The sequence below is a fragment of the Meles meles genome, chromosome 2 (assembly GCF_922984935.1).
Source record: "Meles meles chromosome 2, mMelMel3.1 paternal haplotype, whole genome shotgun sequence".
NCBI lineage: Eukaryota > Metazoa > Chordata > Mammalia > Carnivora > Mustelidae > Meles > Meles meles.
In genome coordinates this window covers 191672640-191680897 of record NC_060067.1, presented here as the reverse complement: position 1 = coordinate 191680897, position 8258 = coordinate 191672640, and positions in this window count along the sequence as shown.

Sequence of the window (8258 nt, the reverse complement as noted above, 5' to 3'; positions counted from 1 at the left end):
GAGGAGAAGTGAGTTGGGGAAAATCAGAGGAGGAGACAAACCATGAGAGACTATGGACTCTGAGAAACAAACTGAGGGTTTTGGAGGGGAAAGGATGGGAGCTGGATGAGCCTGGCGGTTGCTAGTAAGGAGGGCATGTATTGCATGGAGCATTGGGTGTGGTTCATGAACAATGAATCTTGGTACACTGAAAAAAATAAAAATAAAAAAAAGAGTATGTAACAGACTTCTAATAATAATAATAAAGACAAACAATTCAATTAAAAATGGGTAAAAGCTTAAATACATGTTGTTTATATTTATTTTTTAAAGATTTATTTATTTATTTGGGGGGAGGGAAGAGAGAGAGGAAGAGAGAGTTGTAAGTGGACTCCTCACTGAGTGCAGAGCCTGATTCGGGGCTCGATCTCAGTACCCTGAGCTTGTGACCTGAGCTGAAACCGAGTCAGACACTCAACCAACTATACCACCTAGATGCCCCAAATACATATTTGTTTAAAGAAGATGGGTAAATGGTTAGCAAGCACATCATTAGTTATTAGGAAAATGCAAGTTAAAGCTATAATGAGATGCTGCTTCTCATACACGAGGATGACGGAATTTAAAAACCGAGCATGCCAAATACTGGCCAAGATGTGGTTCAAGTGTAACTCGTATATTGCTGGTAAGTGTACAAAATGAGCCAGGAAAAAGGTTTGACAGCTTTGAAAAAAACATTAAGCCTACATTTGCCCTGTGATCCACTCTTAGGTATATCCCCCAGAAATAAAAGACATGCCTTCAAAAAGACTGTACGGGAATGTTTACATCAGCTTTGCACATAATTTCCCCAAGCTGGAAACAACACACATGTCCATCCACAATGAAGTATACTCAGTAGTAAAAAAGAACAAACACCAACAATACGGCTAAATCTCAAAAACATTATGTTGGGTGAAATAAGCCAAACACAGAAGAGTACAAGCTGTATGATTCCCTTTCCACAAAGCTCGTTTTTATTCTAAGATATGGAAAAAGTAATCTGTGCTGATAGAGATCAGAGCAGCCGTTGCTTGTGTACGTGTGTGGGGGAAGGTTCAGCTGGACCAAAGCATGAGGGAAATTTCTGGGATCATAGTAATGTTCTGTATCCTGACTGGGTTGTGCTTACACAGATGGATACATTTGTCAAAACCTACGGACTTGGAACATACGAGTTGTATTTTTACCGCATGCAAATTTTAACTTAAAAAAGATATGGGATCAACGCCTAGACCTGGGTAGTCCCAGAGAAACTGAGATGTATGGTCCGTCACGAAGTCTGGAGGCTTCCAGAAGAGACTGGCAAAGTGACAAGAGAGTCTCCATTTTCTAGGAGAAGGAAGGAAAAAATGAGCTGGTCATTGAGCAGAAACGAGCCTCCTTCCCAGATCCGCAGGGATCAAAGAGGGACAGTAATCGAAAGACCATTCTGAAGCAGGACATGCTCATGATGCAGACCTGCACTGACTTTTGGGTCTGCCCTGGATGCTATTTTCTTGGCTGTCATTGCAAAAAGCAGAGGTCTGTGATTGCTGGACCCTCTGAGAGTGGGAAAGAGCACTGGGAGGACAGTTTTTCTTTGCAGTATTGGCACCGGGGCTGATTTTCTGGATCAGAGGCTTTATTTAGAGAAGGAGCTCATCTATAATCTGAAGCATCTTGTACGCTACCCTTTTCTCTCCTGGGAGTCTGCCTTTAAGGACTCTATTTGCAAAGTTAGATCTCTGCCCTGAGAATTTTTTTGAAAAAGAGCTTCTGAATCCATGACTTCTTTGACCCACCTTCCCCCCTTGATTACCTAATCTCTAAGGCTGCATTTCACCTCTGTCGTCAATTAGAAGATCCTTGGAGCTGAGCTGAGAGAATGGAGTCTCCCAACAGCCTCAAACCTGTTCACATGTGCAAAGGGTGGGAACTCCCAATTGTAAGTCCTCATTCCAGCTTCCATCCCTATGAAGAAGGACTGGAACTGGGAAGTTACCCATGTTTGAACACTGCATGGAAGGAAAAAGACAAAAGCAGTAAGCTCCACTGCATCAGAACTTGATCCCTTCTAAGAAGTCTTCCTTGTTTTTTATACTTTTAATAATCCAAAGAGGCGCTCCCTCCTGATTTCCTTGTCAAGGCAAAAAAACACCCTCCGAGCGACTCAAGCTGGAAACCTGGGAGCTCTAAGGACCTGTCACTCCTCCTTGCCTCCCTGCAGAGTGATGGCTTCTAGGTCGTGCAGATCAGATACTACCTCTCCTGGGCTCTGAGCCCCACCCTCTCCCAGCAACGGGGACCTTGTTCAGATGTTGATTCTCAACCCCTGCAGGTGACCTGGCTTCCTGCCTCTAGTCCCACCTCTGGGCAGCATAGCCCTTGTATTCATGTGCAGTCACTTTATGTAACCTACTGCTCAGCTCAGTGCGCCCTCACTCAAAAATCTTTAGCAGTTTACGTTCAAGTACAAACTCTTGATTCAGAATCTGCTTTCCAGCTTCTTCGCTGATTCATCTCCCATGTGCTCAGTGGCCTGACTACTGTCATGCTTTTCAACTCGGGGCCTTTCTTAATAATACTCCTCCTTTTGGGGGTACCTTTATTATCTATTCACTTTATCCTTCAATACTCCTTCTTCTAAGAAGTAGCCTCCAGGGGCGCCTGGGTGCTCAGCTGGTTAAGTGTCTGACTCTTGGTTTTGGCTGATTTTGGCTCACGCCATGAGCTCATGCATAATGATCTCATCGGTTGTGAGATGGAGCCCCGCCTCAGGCTCCACGCTCAGTGAGGCTTGTGCTCGAAGATTCTCTCCCTCTGCCCTTCCTCCCACCCTGTGTTTTCTCTCTCTCTCTAAACAAATAAATAAGACTTAAAAAAAAAAAAAGAAGTAGCCTCCAACTGGATGTATTCTCTTTCTCCCCTAAGCTGCCTCAGCATGGTAAAACAAAACAAAACAAACAAAAACCAAAAAAAAAAAAAAAAGAACAAAACAACAACAAAATTCTTGCAGTTCTGACCTCTGTCTTATGTTACAGTGAAACACTATTTGCCCTATTCCCATCGTTAGGTTCTGAACTCCCGGAAGGACAAAGCCACATTTTACTTATCTTTGTAATAAGCCTTTCTATATATTATCTATAACTTAGCACATAGTGGTTATTAAATTAATATTTGTTGACTTGAACTCAATTCTCATTTTTTTAAAAGATTTATTTGAGAGAGAGAAAGAGAGCATGGGAGGGGAAAGGGCAGAAGGAGAGAAAGAGAGAATCCTCAAACTGACTTCCCGATGAGTGCGGATCCCGATGTGGGGCTCTTATCCCAGGACTCTGAGATCATGACCTGAGCCAAAATCAAGAGTTGGCCTCCCAACCCATTGAGCCATGCAGGCATCCCTCAATTCCCACTATTTAAAAACTATTCATGCTATTTGAGGTTAGAATTTGCTACTACAGTTTGGCCCAAACCGAGATTTTAAAAAGTGTTGACTGTCATCTTTCAAAAAGTTGAGCTCTCTCTTTGGCTTGCATGCCACATTTAAAATAAGGAGAAAGGCCAGGAGGCAAGACTGGTGTTCTTTAACACTCCTTGAACCACTGCACGCTTGTCATGGCCTCAGCTGAAGAGATACCATATTTCCTTAGAGAACAGCACATGGAAACTAAGAGAACTGTGGACCTTGGGAATTGTCAGGGAAGCAGAATGAGGAATGCCCCGAGAGGTCTGAAGGCTGCTGCCCAGGAGCACGAGGGAAGAAGGTTCTGTAAGATGGCTCTGGAGTTGGGTCTGAAATCTGTGCTCTCATGACCGCACTCAGCCATTTTGCAGTCATGACCATTGTTTTTTCTATGAACTTTTTATAAAATATTATTCTTGTTCTGTGTTAACATTTGGTAAGTTGTTCTTGCCAATGTCAGTCTGTCTAGGCTTTATTGAGGGAACCAAGGAAAGGACATTTTTATCTAAGCTTGTACTGGGGTTTAAAGGAAAAAGAGGGTTTTATAATAGTAAGAGTAATTGAAATTCTTAAGGGAAAGATAAACTTATAGCAGGAGGGGTAGGGCATGTGAGGCTGGTTTTCCACCTCTCTCTTTTACTTGGAGATCTCCTTCTGGAATTCTCTGATGCAACCATGAAGTGTTTCATTAATGTTTTAAAGAAGAGAGCCAGTCCCCGTCCAAGATGCTCAATAAATATCCAGTGATTGATTGCTGATAAATGCCCCTGACTATTCCAAATGGATTAGCTCTGCTTGAAGTGACAGCCATATGGAACTTCCATCCAAGATGACTACTGGTCCTTCTGCAGCCCAGAAATGCCCTGAAATCACATTAGTTCTTTTTGTTTTGATGAACCATGGGCTTCCAACATCTTTGAAGCTCAAGCCCTGGCCTCTTTGATGAAACATTAGACGCTCTGTCATGACAGGTCTCTAAATCTGAGGAGAAAGCCTGCATTACTTTTCATGTGTCCACAGGCCTCCAAGGACACATCCTTAGGCTATCCACAATTTTCATCCAGTTTTCCTTCTCGGCTGGCTTCCTCTCCTTTCATTGTGAAGAACAGCATCTGAGGGAGAAGAGCATTCAAGCAAAAATGTTCACTGGGGACGCCAAAGACCCTGGAACTTGATTTTGTCCTCGTCAGGGAACTCGGTCTCAGGAGAGAGAAGGAAGAGAAGAACTTGGGCCTGAGAAGCCACCTCTCCTCTCTCTTTTTGGACAGTGCTTAGCTTTTTTGGCTTCAGGAGTCAGGTCTGGTTTCTAACGGGGACAGTGGTACTGGGGCAACTTGTTTTTAACACAAGGGTATCTTGCTTCCTTGGGAAGAAGTGAGGAGACATCACCTTCCACTGGGTTTGTAGTCCCTGATTTCAGATTTAATGAACTTTTTGAACTAAACAGAATTTTAGTTTATTTATTAAATTTATTTTATAAACTTTAAAAAAAAGAAGATTTTGTTTATTTGAGAGAGTGAGAGAGAGCACACAAGTGTGTAGTAGTGGGGGAGGGGCAGAGGAAGCCCGAGAGAGACAATCCCCAGCAGACTCTACACCAAGTGTGGAGCCCAACTCAGGGCTTGATCCCACACCCTGAGATCATGACCCGAGCTGAAACCAAGAGTTGGACGCTTAACCGACTGAGCCACCCAGACGCCCCTATTTGGTCAACATTTTTAAAAATAAAACTTGAAATCCTGTCATGCGGAGATAGATCCTATATATGCATATCAGGTAAATCTGTCTCCATATTTTCCCCAAGCAAATATTACACACATTTTGGAAAAGTAGATTTACATGAATTGCTCTGCCATTTCTTTTTGCAACATTACCTTGCGTAGTTCTTCTCTGTCAGTAAGTTTAGGTACACCCAAACATCTGTAACAACTTCATGTATTTGACCTTAGGGATGTTTTATACCACGTATGTGTCATTGTTTCAGTATTGGATATGAACAAAGTTGCAGTCATTAATGATAATTATTTTGCCTAATTTTATGTTTCAATTAGAACTCAAATTTCCTTAGGTGCAATATGTATTAATAGTTATTATTCATATCAACTGTTACTAGTTATTACATTAAAGAAAAATTTAAACTGAAACAACAACACTGTTTATAATAATATAAATATGTTAAATGTTATAATTAATATTCATATTTGGGGCAAAAAGATCCGGCTTTGACCTAAAACATTTCTGTATTACATATTGCTTAGAGAAAACTTGCCACACATGAATTTAGGCAGAGTTGGACTCTAACGCTTACTCTAGGGTCGGAGCAATTCCCACACATCTGCACAATTAATACCTCTCACTCTTGCTTTCCTGTTTTTATTTCTGAGCCCATGGAATCTTTGGAGTGCAACCTTGAGACAAATGTGGACATCAAGCTGAATAGGGTTGCCCTTTCTCCAGTTTCCACAAGCGTTTTACTCCCTCTCTGTGTTTTGTGATGTTTAATTGGAAATCTGAGGTGTTCCAGAAAAGCATCCCATCATGTACGCAGCGTCTTCCCACAAGTCTCGCTGCCAACACTTCCCAAGGCTCATTTGCCAGATAGACAACCTTCCCCACTGTATGTTGACCCTGTCGTGGCCCAGCTCTCACAATTTCTCCAGCAGGGGAGCAACTCCATGGTCAGTCTGTCCCAGGAGCCCCAGGATTACAGTGGACAAAAATACCACCAACCTAGAAATACATATACCCATTTGGGTTGATTTGAATGGAATTGGCTACATCTTGATACACCATTCGAATAGACTTATTCCCTTTACACAGAGTTACAGACTTCTGGAGCAAGACACAGCTGCAAAGGTGGTCAGCTCCCTCATCTTGCAGTGCGAGAAACTGGAGCCTAAATGGCCAATATTTGCCGCCACATTTGGCACCTTTGGGCCAGAACCTTGCCCAGAATTTCAGGTTCTTGGCTTCTGATCTCACTGCTTCACACTGCTAGGGAAAAAAAAAAGATCAGGAACTCCTCTTCCATTAGAGAGAGAGCAGGATGACTCCTCTATCCACTGCCCCAATTTGTCTGGGTCAGAAGAACCCGGGGACTAGAAATGCAAAGGGAAGAGAGACTTCAGATTTTTTTTTAAAAGGCAGAAATGAGAGGAGATGAGTTTTTAAATATCAGAGAGAAGAGTGAACTCTTAGTGTTCAAACCAAGACATCTAACATCATTGCTGTGACTTTTCTTCCAACTGTCTCATAAATCTGCCTAAAGCTTTTGTGACCATAAGAACGACCTCAGTTTGGGGGACTCTGGCCTAGGATCCAAGATTTTGAAGATTTGTTCCAGGAGTTGCCCTTTGACTTTGTTTAATCCTTGGGAATTCCCTTAACCTTCCTGTGACCTGATCCTCTCTGCAAAGGCAGATAATATTACTTGCCATAGTACAATGCCTTTTAAAAAAAAAATCTATGAGATTCCCAGGCAGGAGCTATGTTTTTGTCTAGAGGGAAAAATGATAGTTTGCCCTTTCAGCAACATCTAGATGATTATCTGAGATCAACCATGTAATTAAGTTTATTTTTGCATGTGTTTAGTACTTTTCAGTTGAACAAAATGTAATTTACCCCAAGAATGTTTTACCTTTAGCCTCATTTTATCTTAAGACATTATAGATCGTGTCTTACAGGAAAAACTGCCCTTGGAGAAGGATATTTGAAATTATAGACAAAGTTAGCCGTCCCCTTTGCATACAGTTCTGACATGTTCTTGGAATATCTCCTCTGTGTGCGTATGACAGAAGGTACAACACGTCTTTCTGGCTACTGCTATGTAGTCGCTTGAGCAAGTCTAGGAAACATTAGCTTATTTACAAGTCAGTGTGTCACTGCTGATGCCTTCAGTTTCTACACCTCAATTCTGGTCATGCCAGCGAGTGTTTTGCTTGAATTTCTAACTGCCTTCTGGGTCCCCTCTGAGTATTCCACAGCCAACAGCGTCTCAAAATGTCCTGAGTCGGGCTCAGTATTCTCTTCCCCTTCCCTCATAAGAGGTGGCCCTCTGCCCCAGTTGTTCATCCAAGCTTGATATTCATTCTAGAACATTTCCTTTCTCTCATTTGGCATTTTCCATCAGTCAGAAAGTCTGATTAATGTATCTGAAGCCTTTCTCTTCTTCTTATGCTCAGGCCCTAATCACCTCCCATTGGAACCACTGTTAATTACTGGTCCAACAAATATTTGGTAAGAACATACTGTAGGCCAGGCACTGTTCTAGGAACCAGGGATACAATCAACAAATAAAATGTACAAAGATCCCTGGCCCTGACAAGTTTACATGTTAGCGGAGGGAGGGAGAAGGCTAACAATAAGAACACAATAAATGGGTAAATTACATAGCCAGTAAAAAAAATAGTAATTCCAATGGAAAAAGGTACAGACAGAGTGTCGGGAGGGGGGGAATGGGGGGAGGCTGTCATTTGCCATTTTGAACAGGGTGATTGGAGTAAGAATCTTTGAGAACGTAACATTTGAGCAAAGACATGAAGGGGGCAAACCATGCAGTTACCGGGGGAGAAACATCCCAGCACAAGGGGAAAGAGCCTAACCTGGGAGAGTGGCTGGGGAGTTCAAGAGGGAGCCAGAGGTCAGCACAACCGGGGTTGAGGAAGGGAGGGGAGGCGGTCAGAAATTAGGTCAGAGTTCATGACACTCACTTCAGCTTTCTCAGACCGGAATCAGTAGTCATCACTAGGATTTGAGCAGAGGAATGATGTCATCAGATCCATATTTTAGAAGGATC